Source organism: Bos taurus, chromosome 5, assembly GCF_002263795.3.
Source record: "Bos taurus isolate L1 Dominette 01449 registration number 42190680 breed Hereford chromosome 5, ARS-UCD2.0, whole genome shotgun sequence".
Lineage (NCBI taxonomy): Eukaryota > Metazoa > Chordata > Mammalia > Artiodactyla > Bovidae > Bos > Bos taurus.
The window spans coordinates 32,783,382-32,799,437 of record NC_037332.1 but is presented as its reverse complement, the minus strand read 5'-3'; the positions used below and the strand labels follow the sequence as shown (position 1 = coordinate 32,799,437).

Sequence of the window (16,056 nt, the reverse complement as noted above, 5' to 3'; positions counted from 1 at the left end):
AGGTAGCCCATTGTCTTCAAAAGGAGATAGGACAAAATATAAAAGATAAAAAGAGAGACAAAAGAGGTAGGGATGGAGATCTGTCCCGGGAAAGGAGTCTTAAAAGAGAAGTTTCCAAACACCAGGAAACACTCTCTCTGGTGGGTCTGTGGCAAGCCTTGGAATCTCAAAGGGCAAAATAACTAGGAAGAAAAATAAATAAATAATTTAACCCCACAGATTACGTGCCCAACAGTAACTCCCAATGGAGAAGCAGCATAGACGACTGCATCTGCCACTAGCAAGTGGGGGCTGGACAGGGAGGCGTGGGCTACATTGCTTAGAGTAAGGACTGGGCCTGAATGCCCCGAGGGCAATCTGAGGGAACTAGCTTGAGATAGCAACCCAGACTGTGGGATAGCTATCCTGGGAAAAGCCCTAACCTAAGACACTGCCAGGCCTGCTCACAGAACAAAGGACTGAGCAGAACTAGCCAGCTGCAGACCAGCCCATCCCCCACCGGAGACAGGCAGGCGAGGGCAGCCAGAGCCGGAAGGGGACAATCATGGCCCCAGACAGGCATCCTGTACCAAACTGCAAGCAGAGTTCGTTGCTAACCAAGACTTCTTGGGATTCCGGACAGTCAACATCCACCAGGAAGGTCGCAGCCAGAGATCAGCTCCCCAGAAGAGACACACAGCACACCTGAGAAGGCGTGCCCGTTGTACACCCAGAAAACTGAGCGGCTGGGGCAGGGGAGGTGATAAGTCACAGCCTTCAACTGGGTGTGACCGTGCTCACCAAGCACCTGGTCACCTGAGCTGCTCAGACCTGGGACAGGCACAACCAAGCCTGCACCTTTATAGAGTACCTAAGAACCTGAACCTGAGCGGCTTAGACCTGGGGAGTGCAAGCAACCCAGGGCCAGCATCAGACAGTTCCCGGCAGAGCAACCTAGAGCCTGAACCGTGCAGACTGGGAAAGCACATACACTGTAAGTGGGGGCAAACCCAGTGTGGCTGAATCACTGTGAGCACACACCAGTGGTATTTGTTTGCAGTGTTCCTCCCTCCCCACAGCACGACTGAACAAGTGAGCCTAAAAAAAGTGACCACCACCGCTCCCCTTTTGTCAGGGCAGAAATTAGACACTGAAGAGACCAGCAAAGAGAAGAAGCTAAAATAAACAGAGGGAACCACTTTGGAAGTGACAGGTGCAATAGATTAAAACCCTGTACTTAGCACCGACTACATAGGAAGGGGCCTACAGATCTTGAGAAGTACAAGCTGGACCAAGGAACTATTTGAAAATGAACTGACCTCATACTGTCCACAATAGCTCCAGAGAAAGTCTTAGACATACTTTTACTATTATCATTTTTTAAATTAAAAAAAATTTTTTTTCAAGTCCCCTATTACTCTTTTAATATTCATTTTAATAACCTACTATTACCTTGCAAGGTAACTAAAATGGACTGGAATGGGTGAATTTAACTCAGATGACCATTATATCTACTACTGTGGGCAGGAATCCCTCAGAAGAAATGGAGTGGCCATCATGGTCAAAAAAGAGTCCAAAATGCAGTACTTGGATGCAATCTCATAAACGACAGAATGATCTCTGTTCGTTTCCAAAGCAAACCATTCAATATCACAGTAATCCAAGTCTATGCCCCAACCAGTAATGCTGAAGAAGCTGTAGTTGAACAGTTCTATAAAGACCTACAAGACCTTTTAGAACTAACACTCATAAAAGATGTCCTTTTCATTATAGGGGACTGGAATGCAAAAGTAGGAAGTCAAGAAACACCTGGAGTAACAGGCAAATTTGGCCTTGGAGTATGGAATGAAGCAGGGCAAAGACTAATAGAGTTTTGCCAAGAGAATGCACTGGTCATAGCAAACACCCTCTTCCAACAACACAAGAGAAGACTCTACACATGGACATGATAGATGGTCAACACCGAAATCAGATTGATTATATTCTTTGCAGCCAAAAATGGAGAAGCTCTATACAATCAACAAAAACAAGACCAGGAGCTGACTGTGGCTCAGACCATGAACTTCTTATTGCCAAATTCAGACTTAAATTGAAGAAAGTAGGGAAAACCACTAGACCATTCAGGTATGACCTAAATCAAATCCCTTATGACTATACAGTGGAAGTGAGAAATAGATTTAAGGGCCTAGATCTGATAGATAGAGTGCCTGATGAACTATGGACTGAGGTTCGTGACATTGTACAGGAGACAGGGATCAAGACCATCCCCATGGAAAATAAATGCAAAAAAAGCAAAATGTCTGTCTGAGGAGACCTTCGGAGAAGGCAATGGCAAGCCATTCAAGTACTCTTGCCTAGAAAATCCCATGGATGGAGGAGCCTGGTGGGCTACAGTCCATGGGGTCGCTATGAGTGGTCGCGACTGAGTGACTTCACTTTCACTTTTCACTTTCACGCAATGGAGAAGGAAATGGCAACCCACTCCAATGTTCTTGCCTGGAGAATCCCAGGGATGGCAGAGCCTGGCGGGCTGCTGTCTATGGGGTCGCACAGAGTCGGACACGACTGAAGTGACTTAGCAGCAGCAGCACCAGAGGAGACCTTACAAAAAGCTGTGAAAAGAAGAGAAGCGAAAAGCAAAGGAGAAAAGGAAAGATATAAACATCTGAATGCAGAGTTCCAAAGAACAGCAAGGAGAGATAAGAAAGCCTTCCTCAGCGACCAATGCAAAGAAATAGAGAAAAACAACAGAATGGGAAAGACTAGAGATCTCTTCAAGACAATTAGAGATACCAATGGAACATTTCATGCAAAGATGGGCTCGATAAAGGACAAGAATGGTATGGACCTAACAGAAGCAGAAGATATTAAGAAGAGGTGGCAGGAATACACAGAAGAACTGTACAAAAAAGATCTTCATGACCCAGATAATCACGATGGTATGATCACTCAACTAGAGCCAGACATCCGGGACTGTGAAGTCAAGTGGGCGTTAGAAAGCATCACTACGAACAAAGCTAGTGGAGGTGATGGAATTCCAGTTGAGCTATTTCAAATCCTGAAAGATGATGCTGTGAAAGTGCTGCACTCAATATGCCAGCAAGCTTGGAAAACTCAGCAGTGGCCACAGGACTGGAAAAGGTCAGTTTTCATTCCAATCTCAAAGAAAGGGAAAGCCAAAGGATGCTCAAACTACTGCACAATTGCACTCATCTCACACACTAGTAAAGTAATGCTCAAAATTCTCCAAGCCAGGCTTCAGCAGTACATGAACCGTGAACTTCCTGATGATCAAGCTTGTTTTAGAAAAGGCAGAGGAACCAGAGATTAAATTGCCAACATCCGCTGGATCATCAAAAAAGCAAGAGAGTTCCAGAAAAACATCTATTTCTGCTTTATTGACTATGTCAAAGCCTTTGACTGTGTGGATGACAACAAACTGTGGAAAATTCTGAAAGAGATGGGAATACCAGACCACCTGACCTGCCTCTTGAGAAACCTGTATGCAGGTCAGGAAGCAACAGTTAGAACTGGACATGGAACAACAGACTGGTTCCAAATAGGAAAAGGAGTACGTCAAGGCTGTATATTGTCACCCTGCTTATTTAACTTCTATGCAGAGTACATCATGAGAAATGCTGGGCTGGAAGAAGCACAAGCTGGAATCAAGATTGCTGGGAGAAATATCAATAACCTCAGATATGCAGATGATACCACCCTTGTGGCAGAAAGTAAAGAGGAACTAAAAAGTCTCTTGATGAAAGTGAAAGCAGAGAGTGAAAAAGTTGGCTTATATCAACATTCAGAAAACGAAGATCATGGCATCTGGTCCCATCACTTCTTGGGAAATAGATGGGGAAACAGTGGAAACAGTGTCACACTTAATTTTTGGGGGCTCCAAAATCACTGCAGATGGTGACTGCAGCCATGAAATTAAAAGACGCTTACTCCTTGGAAGAAAAGTTATGACCAACCTAGACAGCATATTGAAAAGCAGAGACATTACTTTGCCAACAAAGGTTCGTCTAGTCAAGGCTATGGTTTTTCCTGTGGTCATGTATGGATGTGAGAGTTGGACTGTGAAGAAAGCTGAGCACTGAAGAATTGATGCTTTTGAAGTGTGATGTTGGATAAGACCCTCGAGAGTCCCTTGGACTGCAAGGAGATCCAACCAGTCCATTCTGAAGGAGATCAACCCTGGGATTTCTTTGGAAGGAATGATGCTAAAGCTGAAACTCAAGTACTTTGGCCACCTCATGCGAAGAGTTGACTCATTGGAAAAGACTCTGATGCTGGGAGGGATTGGGGGCAGGAGGAGAAGGGGAGGACAGAGGATGATATGGCTGGATGGCATCACTGACTCGATGGACGTGAGTCTGAGTGAACTCCGGGAGTTGGTGATGGACAGGGAGGCCTGGCATGCTGTGATTCACGGGGTCGCAAAGAGTTGGACATGACTGAACGACTGAACTGAACTGAACTGATTACCTTGCAAAAAAAAGACCCTATTTTTAAAGCAAATTTCATATATATATATTTTATAATTTTTGTGACTTTTTTTTTAATATTGTATTTTTGAGAATCTAACCTCTACTCTTAGAGAAGGCAATGTGTCTATAAACAGGCTGCCCAAAGTCACACCAAACCCACTAACCTCTCAAAACTCATTATTGGACACTTCATTACACTCCAGAGAGAAGAAATCCAGCTCCACCCACCAGAACACCAACACAAGCTTCCCTAACCAGGAAACATTGACAAGCCACCCGTGCAACCCCACCCACAGCGAGGAACCCCCACAATAAAGAGGAGCCACAAACTGCCAGAATACAGAAAGGCCACCCCAAACACAGCAATATAAACAAGACGAAAAGGCAGAGAAATAGTCTCCCACTATTAGTCTCCCAGAAATAGTCTCCCACTCCCAGAAATAGTCTCCCACTAGGTAAAGGAACAGGATAAATGCCCACCAAACCAAACAAAAGAGGAAGAGATAGGGAATCTACCTGATAAAGAACTCCAAATAATGATAGTGTAAATGATCCAAAACCTTGAAAACAAATTGGAGTTACAGATAAATACCTGTAGACAAGGATCAAGAAGATGCAAGAAAGGTTTAACAAGGACCTAGAAGAAATTAAAAAAGAGTCAATATATAATGAATAATGCAATAAATGAGATCAAAAACACTCTGGAGGGAACCAACAGTAGAATAACAGAGGCAGAAGATAGGATAAGTGAGGTAGAAGATAGAATGGTTGAAATAAATGAAACAGAGAGGAAAAAAGAAAAAAGAATTAAAAGAAATGAGGACAACCTCAGAGACCTCTGGGACAATTTTAAATGTCCAAACATTCGAATCATAGGAGTCCCAGAAGAAGACAAAAAGAAAGACCATGAGAAAATACTTGAGGAGATAATAGTTGAAAACTTCCCTAAAATGGGGAAGGAAATAATCACCCAAGTTCAAGAAACCCAGAGAGTCCCAAACAGGATAAACCCAAGGCCAAACACCACAAGACATATATTAATCAAATTAACAAAGATCCAACACAAAGAACAAATATTAAAAGCAGCAAGGGAAAAACAACAAATAACACACAAGGGTATTCCCATAAGGAATAGCTGATCTTTCAATAGAAACTCTTCAGGCCAGGAGGGAATGGTAGGACATACTTAAAGTGATGAAAGAAAATAACCTACAGCCCATATTACTGTACCCAGCAAGGATGTCATTCAAATATGAAGGGAAAATCAAAAGCTTTACAGACAAGCAAAAGCTGATAGAATTCAGCTCCACCAAACCAGCTCTCCAACAAATGCTAAAGGATCTTCTCTAGACAGGAAACACAGAAAGGGTGTATAAACTCGAACCCAAAACAATATAGTAAATGGCAATGGGATCATACGTATCAATAATTACCTTAAACGTAAATGGGTTGAATGCCCCAACCAAAAGACAAAGACTAGCTGAATGGATACAAAAACAAGACCCCTATATATGTTGTCTACAAGAGACCCACCTCAAAACAGGGGACACATACAGACTGAAAGTGAAGGGCTGGAAAAAGATATTCCATGCAAATAGAGACCAAAAGAAAGCAGGAGTAGCAATACTCATATCAGATAAAATAGACTTTAAAACAAAGACTATGAAAAGAGACAAAGATGGATACTACATGATGATCAAAGGATCAATCCAAGAAGAAGATATAACAATCATAAATATAGATGCACCCAACATAGGAGCAGCACAATATGTAAGATGAATGCTAACAAGTATGAAAGGGGAAATTAACAATAACACAATAATAGTGGGAGACTTTAATACCCCACTCACACCTATGGATAGATCAACTAAACAGAAAATTAACAAGAAAACACAAACTTTAAATGATACAACAGACCAGTTAGACCTAATTGATATCTATAGGACATTTCACCCCAAAACAATGAATTTCACCTTTTTCTCAAGTGCACACAGAACCTTCTCCAGGATAGATCACATCCTGGGCCATAAATCTAGCCTTGGTAAATTCAAAAAAATTGAAATCATTCCAAGCATCTTTTCTGACCACAATGCAATAAGATTAGATCTCAATTACAGGAGAAAAACTATTAAAAATCCCAACATATGGAGACTGAACAATACGCTGCTAAATAACCAACAAATCACAGAAGAAATCAAAAAAGAAATTAAAATAAGCATAGAAACAAATGAAAATGAAAACGCAACAACCCCAAACCTGTGGGACACTGTAAAAGCAGTGCTAAGGGGAATGTTCATAGCAATACAGGCTTACCTCAAGAAACAAGAAAAAAGTCAAATAAATAACCTAACTCTACACCTAAAGCAACTAAAAAAGGAAGAAATGAAGAACCCCAGGGTTAGTAGAAGGAAAGAAATCTTAAAAATTAAGGCAGAAATAAATGCAAAAGAAACAAAAGAGACCATAGCAAAAATCAACAAAGCTAAAAGCTGGTTCTTTGAGAAGATAAATAAAATTGACAAACCATTAGCCAGACTCATCAAGAAACAAAGGGAGAAAAATCAAATCAACAAAATTAGAAATGAAAATGGAGATATCAACACAGAAATACAAAGGATCATAAGAGACTATTATCAGCAACTACATGCAAATAAAATGGACACCTTGGAAGAAATGGACAAATTCTTAGAAAAGTACAACTTTCCAAAACTGAACCAGGAAGAAATAGAAAATCTTAACAGACCCATCACATGCACAGAAATTGAAACTGTAATCAGAAATCTTCCAACAAACAAAAGCCCCGGACCAGACAGCTTCACAGCTGAATTCTACCAAAAATTTAGAGAAGAGGTAACACCTATCCTACTCAAACTCTCCCAGAAAATTGTAGAGGAAGGCAAACTTCCAAACTCATTCTATGAGGCCACTATCACCCTAATACCAAAACCTGACAAAGATGCCACAAAAAAAGAAAACTACAGGCCAATATCACTGATGAACATAGATGCAAAAATCCTTAACAAAATTCTAGCAAACAGAATTCACAACATACTAAAAAGATTATACATCATGACCAAGTGGGCTTTATCCCAGGGATGCAAGGATTCTTCAGTATCCACAAATCAATCAATGTAATACACCACATTAACAAATTGAAAAATAAAAACCATATGATTATCTCAATAGATGCAGAGAAAGCCTTTGACAAAATTCAACATCCATTTATGATAAAAACCCTCCAGAAAGCAGGAATAGAAAGAATATACCTCAACATAATAAAAACTATATATGACAAACCCACAGAAAACATTATCCTCGTGGTGAAAAATTGAAAGCATTTCCCCTAAAGTCAGGAACAAGACAAGGGTGCCCACTCTCACCACTACTATTCAACATAGTTTTGGAAGTTTTGGCCACAGCAATCAGAGCAGAAAAAGAAATAAAAGGAATCCAAATTGGAAAAGAAGAAGTAAAACTCTCACTGCTTGCAGATGACATGATCCTCTACATAGAAAACCCTAAAGACTCCACCAGAAAATTACTAGAGCTAATCAATGACTATAGTAAATTTGCAGGATATAAAATCAACACACAGAAATTCCTTGCATTCCTATACACTAACAATGAGAAAACAGAGAAATTAAGGAAACAATTCCATTCACCATTGCAATGAAAATAATAAAATAGTTAAGAATATATCTACCTAAAGAAACAAAAGACCTATATATAGAAAACTATAAACACTGGTGAAAGAAATCAAAGAGGACACTAATAGATAGAGAAATATACCGTGTTCCTGGATCAGAAGAATCAATATAGTGAAAATGAGTATACTTCCCAAAGCAATCTATAGATTCAATGCAATCCCTATCAAGCTACCAACCGTATTTTTCAGAGAACTAGAATAAATAATTTCACAATTTGTATGGAAATACAAAAAACCTCGAATAACCAAAGCAATCTTGAGAAAGAAGAATGGAACTGGAGGAATCAACCTGCCTGACTTCAGTCTCTACTACGAAGCCACAGTCATCAAGACAGTCATCAAAGACAGAAGTATAGATCAATGGAACAAAATAGAAAGCCCAAAGATAAATCCACACACCTATAGACACCTTATCTTTGAAAAAGGAGGCAAGAATATACAATGGAGAAAAGACAATCTCTTTAACAAGTGGTGCTGGGAAAACTGGTCAACCCCTTGTAAAAGACTGAAACTAGAACCCTTTCTAACACCATACACAAAAAATAAACTCAAAAGGGATTAAAGATCTAAACATAAGACCAGAAACTATTAAACTCCTAGAGGGAAACATAGGCAAAACACTCTCCGACATAAACCACAGCAGGATCCTCTATGACCCACCTCCCAGAATATTGGAAATAAAAGCAAAAATAAACAAATTGGACCTAATTAAAATTAAAAGCGTCTGCACAACAAAGAAAACTATAAGCAAGGTGAAAAGACAGCCTTCAGAATGGGAGAAAATAATAGCAAACGAAGCACCAAAGAATTAATCTCAAAAATATATAAGCAACTCCTGCAGCTCAATTCCAGAAAGATAAACGACCCAATCAAAAAGTGGGCCAAAGGACTAAACAGACATTTCTCCAAAGAAGACATACAGATGGCTAACAAACATATGAAAAGATGCTCAACATCATTCATTATCAGAGAAATGCAAATCAAAATCACAATGAGGTACCATTTCACGCCAGTCAGAATGGCTGCTCTCCAAAAGTCTACAAGCAATAAGTGCTGGAGAGGGTGTGGAGAAAAGGGAACCCTCTTACACTGTTGGTGGGAATGCAAACTAGTACAGCCACTATGGAGAACGGTGTGGAGATTCCTTAAAAAAACTGGAAATAGAACTGCCATACGAACCAGCAATCCCACTGCTGGGCACACACACCAAGGAAACCAGAATTGAAAGAGACACGTGTACCCCAATGTTCATCGCAGCACTGTTTATAATAGCCAGGACATGGAAGCAACCTAGATGTCCATCAGCAGATGAATGGATAAGAAAGCTGTGTACATATACACAATGGAATATTACTCAGCCATTAAAAAGAATACATTTGAATCAGTTCTAATGAGGTGGATGAAACTGGAGCCTATTATATAGAGTGAAGTAAGCCAGAAAGAAAAACACCAATACAGTATACTAACGCATATATACATGAAATTTAGAAAGATGGTAACGATAACCCTGTATGTGAGACAGCAAAAGAGACACAGATGTACAGAACAGTTTTTTTGGACTCTGTGGGAGAGGGTGAGGGCAGAATGATATGGGAGAATGGCATTGAAACATGTAAATTATCACATGTGAAACGAATCGCCAGTCCAGGTTTGATGCATGATACAGGGTGCTGGGGGTGGTGCACTGGGATGACCCAGAGGGATGGGGTGGGGAAGGAGATGGGAGGGGGGGTTCAGGATGGGGAACACATGTATACCCATGGCAGATTCATGTCAATGTATGGCGAAACCAATACAATATTATAAAGTAAAAATAAATAAATAAATAAAACTGAGATTAAAAAAAAAAGAATGTAGACCCTTGGTTAAGAATCTAAGCTGCCTGGATTCAAATTGCAGCTTTACCATTTAAATATCCACCTGGGCAAGTTATTTCAGCCATTTAAATCCAGTTTATTCATCTGTAGCATGAGCATCAAGGCAGTGTTCTCCTCGTAGAGTCACATGCAGAATTTTAAAACTTCATCTGTGAAGAGATATTGACTTACTTCCTGGACTGTGTAGGTTCTGTTCATGTCATTGTGTGTTGAAGCATTTAAGCAATCAAAAAGAAATTTGGGAAGAAAGAATCATATTAGCTGAGCAGGAAGTTGTAAACCTGTCCTTTTCTTGCACATCACAGACTTTTATCTCTGTGTTGCTTTCTAGAGAAGGAGGAAAGAAGCTGTTCCTGCCTTTCCATAAGTGGATGTAGTTTATTTAACTTAATGAACTTGCCAGTGTGATTCTTGTTTGTTTGTTTTCCCTAGATTCAGCCAGGAAGAATAAGTCTTCTTAATTCTTGCCTGAAATGTTCTATAGAAGTTGTGTAGAACATTCTTCCTTAGAGCACAGAGCCTGAATGTGTGCTTAGTTGCTCAGTCGTGTCTGACTCTTCATGACCCCATGAACTGTAGCCCATCAGGCTCCTCTGTCCATGGGATTTTCCAGGCAAGAATACTGGAATGGGTTGCCATGTCCTCCTCCAGGGGATCTTCCTCATTCAGGGACTGAACCTGAGTCTCTTATGTCTCCTGCATTGGCAAGTGGGTTCTTTACCGCTAGCGCCACCTGGGAAGCCCCTAATGCACAGTAGGCTTTCTGTCAGATGTGCATGAAAATGAGATTTTTAATATCTTGATTTTATTATATACAAAATCAGTTTGATTTTTCAATATATGACAAAACATTTCAAAATGTAGAGGCTTAAAAATAATTATGTATTAGTTCAAAATTCTGTAAGTCAGCATTTGGGTTGGACTTGTTTAAGTGGTTTCTCCACTGGTCTTACGTAGGCTCACTCATGTGGTTGCTGTCTCTTATGTGGTGGACTAGCTGGGGGCTAGCTGGTGCTTGATGGCTCGCTTGCATATCTGGTGGTTGGCTGGGGCAACAGAGTAGCTGGGTCACATGTCTCCAGTGTCCACCAGGCTACTCTGGGCTTTTTCACACGGTAGCTGGGTTCCAAAAACAGCAAGACAGAGGACAACTCCTGGTGAACAAGCATTTGTCAAGCCTCTGCTTATGCCATGCTTGCTACTGTCCTGTTGGCCAAAATAAATCATATGACCAAACCAAGATTCAAAGCATGGAGAAATAGACTCCATCTCTTGATGGTAAAAACTGCAAAATAATGTTGCCATTTTTTCCTTAGTATTGAATTATAATCCTCCTCAGGAAAAACTAAATCCACTTGATTGCAAATAGCATGGAACATAAAAATTGAACTATAAAGACTGAAATTCTTACCTCTAATTTTTGACTAAAGTGAAGAGACTCATATAAGATATGAGATAAGGATAGAGAGTAGAATCAGTCAATGGTTATGCATGTTGTACCTACCAAGCTAGGGTAGTATACATAATTTAATAGTAGAGGAAAGGGCTTTGTTCAGTTCACATAAGTCATATTCCCCTCACTCAAGGATATTGTAGTCAGCTGATTTCAGAGATGCAGAAGGCCACACCACAAGGTAGTTTGTGATAACATTATGGGAATGACGCAGCTAAGAAGTATTGAAGTTCCGTGGAATGTGCATTTAAGGGGTAGAAAATCTCCTAGGAGGAGGAAGTAAGGCTTCAGTTCAGTTCAGTCACTCAGTTGTGTCCGACTCTTTGTGACCCCATGGACTGCAGCATGCCAGGCCTCCCCCTCCATCACCAACTCCCAGAGTTTACTCAAACTCATGTGCCTTGAATCGGTGATGCCATCCAAATATCTCATCCTCTGTCGTCCCCTTCTCCTTCCACCTTCAATCTTTCCCAGCATCAGGGTCTTTTACAATGAGTCAGTTCTTTGCATCAGGTGGCCAAAGTATTAGAGTTTCAGCTTCAGCATCAGTTCTACCAATGAATATTCAGGACTGATTTCCTTTAGGATGGACTGGTTGGATCTCCTTTCTGTCCAAGGGACAGTTTAAACACCACAGTTTAAAAGTATCAATTCTTTGGTGCTCAGCTTTCTTTATAGTCCAACTCTCGCAACCATATATGACTACTGGAAAAAACATAGCTTTGATTAGATGGACCTTTATTGGCAAAGCAATGTCTCTGCTTTTTAATATGCTGTCTAGGTTTGTCATAACTTTTCTTCCAAGGAACAAGCGTCTTTTAATTTCATGGCTGCAGTCATGCCAAGTGAGGCTTAAACAAAGCTAAAGATATGTTCGAATTTGCAAATAAAACAATAATGCCTTCCAAGGAATAACTGTCAAGAAATGGGTGCTAGCATGGGAATGAATTCTGCATATTAAAACAGTAAGGATCTCTAAAGGGCTGGAAGAGATGATACAGCAACTTGGATTTATAATACATAGTAGGTCAATTGCTTTCCATGCCAAAATTGAATCTAGCACTGAAATTAAGGATTTCAGGTCTCTAAAGGCCAGATTTGTCTTCCTAAAATACTGTTCCCACCCCCATTCCTCTTTTGCTCATTGCAAATCTTTGATGGCTACCCTTGGTACATAAGAATGAGTTTGTACTGCAGAGCTTAGCATTAAACAAACTCTTGCAATATGCCTCAAATCACATTTTCAGTCTTCTCTCTCACTCCTCCTCTATTACATTTTAAATTTTTCTCTGGATCTGTAACCATTAAATATTGTATGAAATCTCTCTTTACCCAGCTTAAAAATTCTTAGGCTTTTTAGATTTTCAAACTTAATGTTGGGTTTTGAATAATAACAATAGTGAATTCTAGGCCCTTACAAGCAGAATTTGAAACGAAATTACAAATGTTCTTTAAGAATAGTAATCACAGGAATCTCTACCATGTAGCTTTTAGTTTAAATTTCAAGTATTTTCCTAAAATATTTCTTTTACTACATAGGTTCTAGCAAAGGATGGTTACCATCAATCAATATTATTTCCCACTGAGTACCCAGCACAGTCAGGAGCTATTTTTAAATCCTATCTATCTCCTATTTGGGTCGTGAAGATCTTTTTTGTACAGTTCTTCTGTGTTTTCTTGCCACCTCTTCTTAATATCTTCTGCTTCTGTTAGGTTCATACCATTTCTGTCCTTTATTGAGCCCATCTTTGCATGAAATGTTCCCTTGGTATGTCTAATTTTCTTGAAGAGATCTCTGCTGCTGCTAAGTCACTTCAGTAGTGTCCGACTCTGTGTGACCCCATAGACAGCAGCCCACCAGGCTCCCCCATCCCTGGGATTCTCCAGGCAAGAACACTGGAGTGGGTTGCCATTTCCTTCTCCAAAAGAGATCTCTAGTCTCTCCCATTCTGTTGTTTCCCTCTATTTCTTTGCATTGATCGCTGAGGAAGGCTTTCTTATCTCTCCTTGCTATTCTTTGGAACTCTGCATTCAGATGCTTATATCTTTCCTTTTCTCCTTTGCTTTTCGCTTCTCTTCTTTTCACAGCTATTTGTAAGGCCTCGCCAGACAGCCATTTTGCTTTTTTGCATTTCTTTTCCATGGGGATGGTCTTGATCCCTGTCTCCTGTACAATGTCAGGAACCTCCATCCATAGTTCATCAGGCACTCTATCTATCAGATCTAGGCCCTTAAATCTATTTCTCATTTCCACTGTATAATAATACGGGATTTGATTTAGGTCATACCTGAATGGTCTAGTGGTTTTCCCCACTTTCTTCAATTTCAGTCTGAATTTGGTAATAAGGAGTTCATGATCTGAGCCACAGTCAGCTCCCAGTCTTGTTTCTGCTGCCTGTATAGAGCTTCTCCATCTTTGGCTGCAAAGAATATAATCAATCTGATTTTGGTGTTGACCATCCAGTGATGTCCATGTATAGAGTCTTCTCTTATGTTGTTGGAAGAGAGTGTTTGCTATGACCAGTGCATTTTCTTGTCAAAACTCTATTAGCCTTTGCCTTGCTTCATTCCGTACTCCAAGGCCAAATTTGCCTGTCACTCCAAGTGTTTCTTGAGTTCCTACTTTTGCATTCCAGTCCCCTATAATGAAAAGGACATCTTTTTTGGGTGTTAGCTCTAAAAGGTCTTGTAAGTCTTCATAGAACCATTCAACTTCAGCTTCTTCAGCATTACTGGTTGGGGCATAGGCTTGGAATACCATGGTATTAAATGGTTTGCCTTGGAAACGAACAGAGATCATTCTGTTGCTTTTGAGATTGCATCCAAGTACTGCATTTCAGAGTCTTTTGTTGACCATGATGGCTACTCCATTTCTTCTAAGGGATTCCTGCCCACAGTAGTAGATATAATGGTCATCTGAGTTAAATTCACCCATTCTAGTCCATTTTAGTTCGCTGATTCCTAGAATGTCGATGTTCACTCTTGCCATATCCTGTATGACCACTTCCAATTTGCCTTGATTCATGGACATTCCAGGTTCCTATGCAATACTGCTCTTTACAGCATCGGACCTTGCTTCTATCACCAGTCACATCCACAACTGGGTATTGTTTTGCTTTGGCTCCATCCCTTCATTCTTTCTGGAGTTATTTCTCCACTGATCTCCAGCAGTATATTGGGCACCTACTGACCCAGCGAGTTCCCCTTTCGGTATCCTATCATTTTGCCTTTTCATACTGTTACTCCTTGGAAGAAAGTTATGACCAACCTAGATAGCATATTGAAAAGCAGAGACATTACTTTGCCAACAAAGGTCCATCTAGTCAAGGCTATGGTTTTTCCAGTGGTCACGTATGGATGTGAGAGTTGGACTGTGAAGAAAGCTGAGTGCCGAAGAATTGATGCTTTTGAACTGTGGTGGTGGAGAAGACTCTTGAGAGTCCCTTGGACTGCAAGGAGATCCAACCAGTCCATCCGAAAGGAGATCAGTCCTGGGTGTTCATTGGAAGGACTGATCCTGAAGCTGAAACTCCAGTACTTTGGCCACCTCATGCAAAGAGTTGACTCATTGGAAAAGACCCTGATGCTGGGAGGGATTGGGGGCAGGAGAAGAAGGGTACGACAGAGGATGAGATGGCTGGATGGCATCACCGACTCGATGGACATGAGTTTGAGTGAACTCCGGGAGTTGGTGATGGACAGGGAGGCCTGGCGTGCTGTGATCCATGGGGTCGAAAAGAGTTGGACATGACTGAGCAACTGAACTGAACTGAACTGATCTCCTATTTGGCCTGGACTATCTAAACCTTTTATTGCATTTTTTTTTTTTTAAGAAGAAGTGTATCTTTCACTGTTCCAGAGATATACCCCATGAACCAAATATGAGTTTTGTGTACTTATCTTAGTATTTAGGCTGTGAGTGGCAGGACATATCTCCTTCACTATATACTTTCTAAATCAAGCAGTAAAGCAAAAGGAATTTTTTTTTTTAATGTTTCAGATTTGTGAGATATTTCAAGATGGACAATGTTCAATTTTAAAAAATAACAAAATCATCTTTACCCATGATGGAAAGCAAAGTTTGATAAAGCAGTTTCTCAAACTGTCTAGGAATTTGGTAGTGAAATTTTTTTGGTGTAAAATCATTAAAATAATGTAATTTATTTTTGATGACTTCTCAAAATTCTTGAAAGGGATAGCTTTAATGTAATTTTAGATTCCCTCACTATTTTTGACCAAAACACATCAGCACAAATCAAGAACCATCTTCTGGATTTCCCTGATGGTGCAGTGGATAAGAATCTGCCTGCTAATGCAGGGGACACAGATTCAATCCTTGATCCAGAAAGATCCCACGTGCCATGGAGCAGCTAAGCCTGTGCATCGCAACTACTGAGCCTGGGCTCTGGAGCCCAGGAGACACAGCTAGTGACGCCCAAGTGCTGCAACTATTGAAGCCCACAAGCCTAGAGCCTGTACTCCACAACAAGAGAAGCCACCACAGTGAGAAGCCCCCACTTACTGCAACTAGCCCGAACAAAGCAACAAAGC

At 40.5% G+C, this 16,056-nt stretch overlaps 1 pseudogene; it reads left to right on the top strand.

The window, feature by feature from the left end:
- LOC101902438 (dnaJ homolog subfamily C member 28-like) overlaps nt 1–16,056 on the top strand; it is a 31,916-nt pseudogene that overhangs the window by 13,509 nt on the left and 2,351 nt on the right.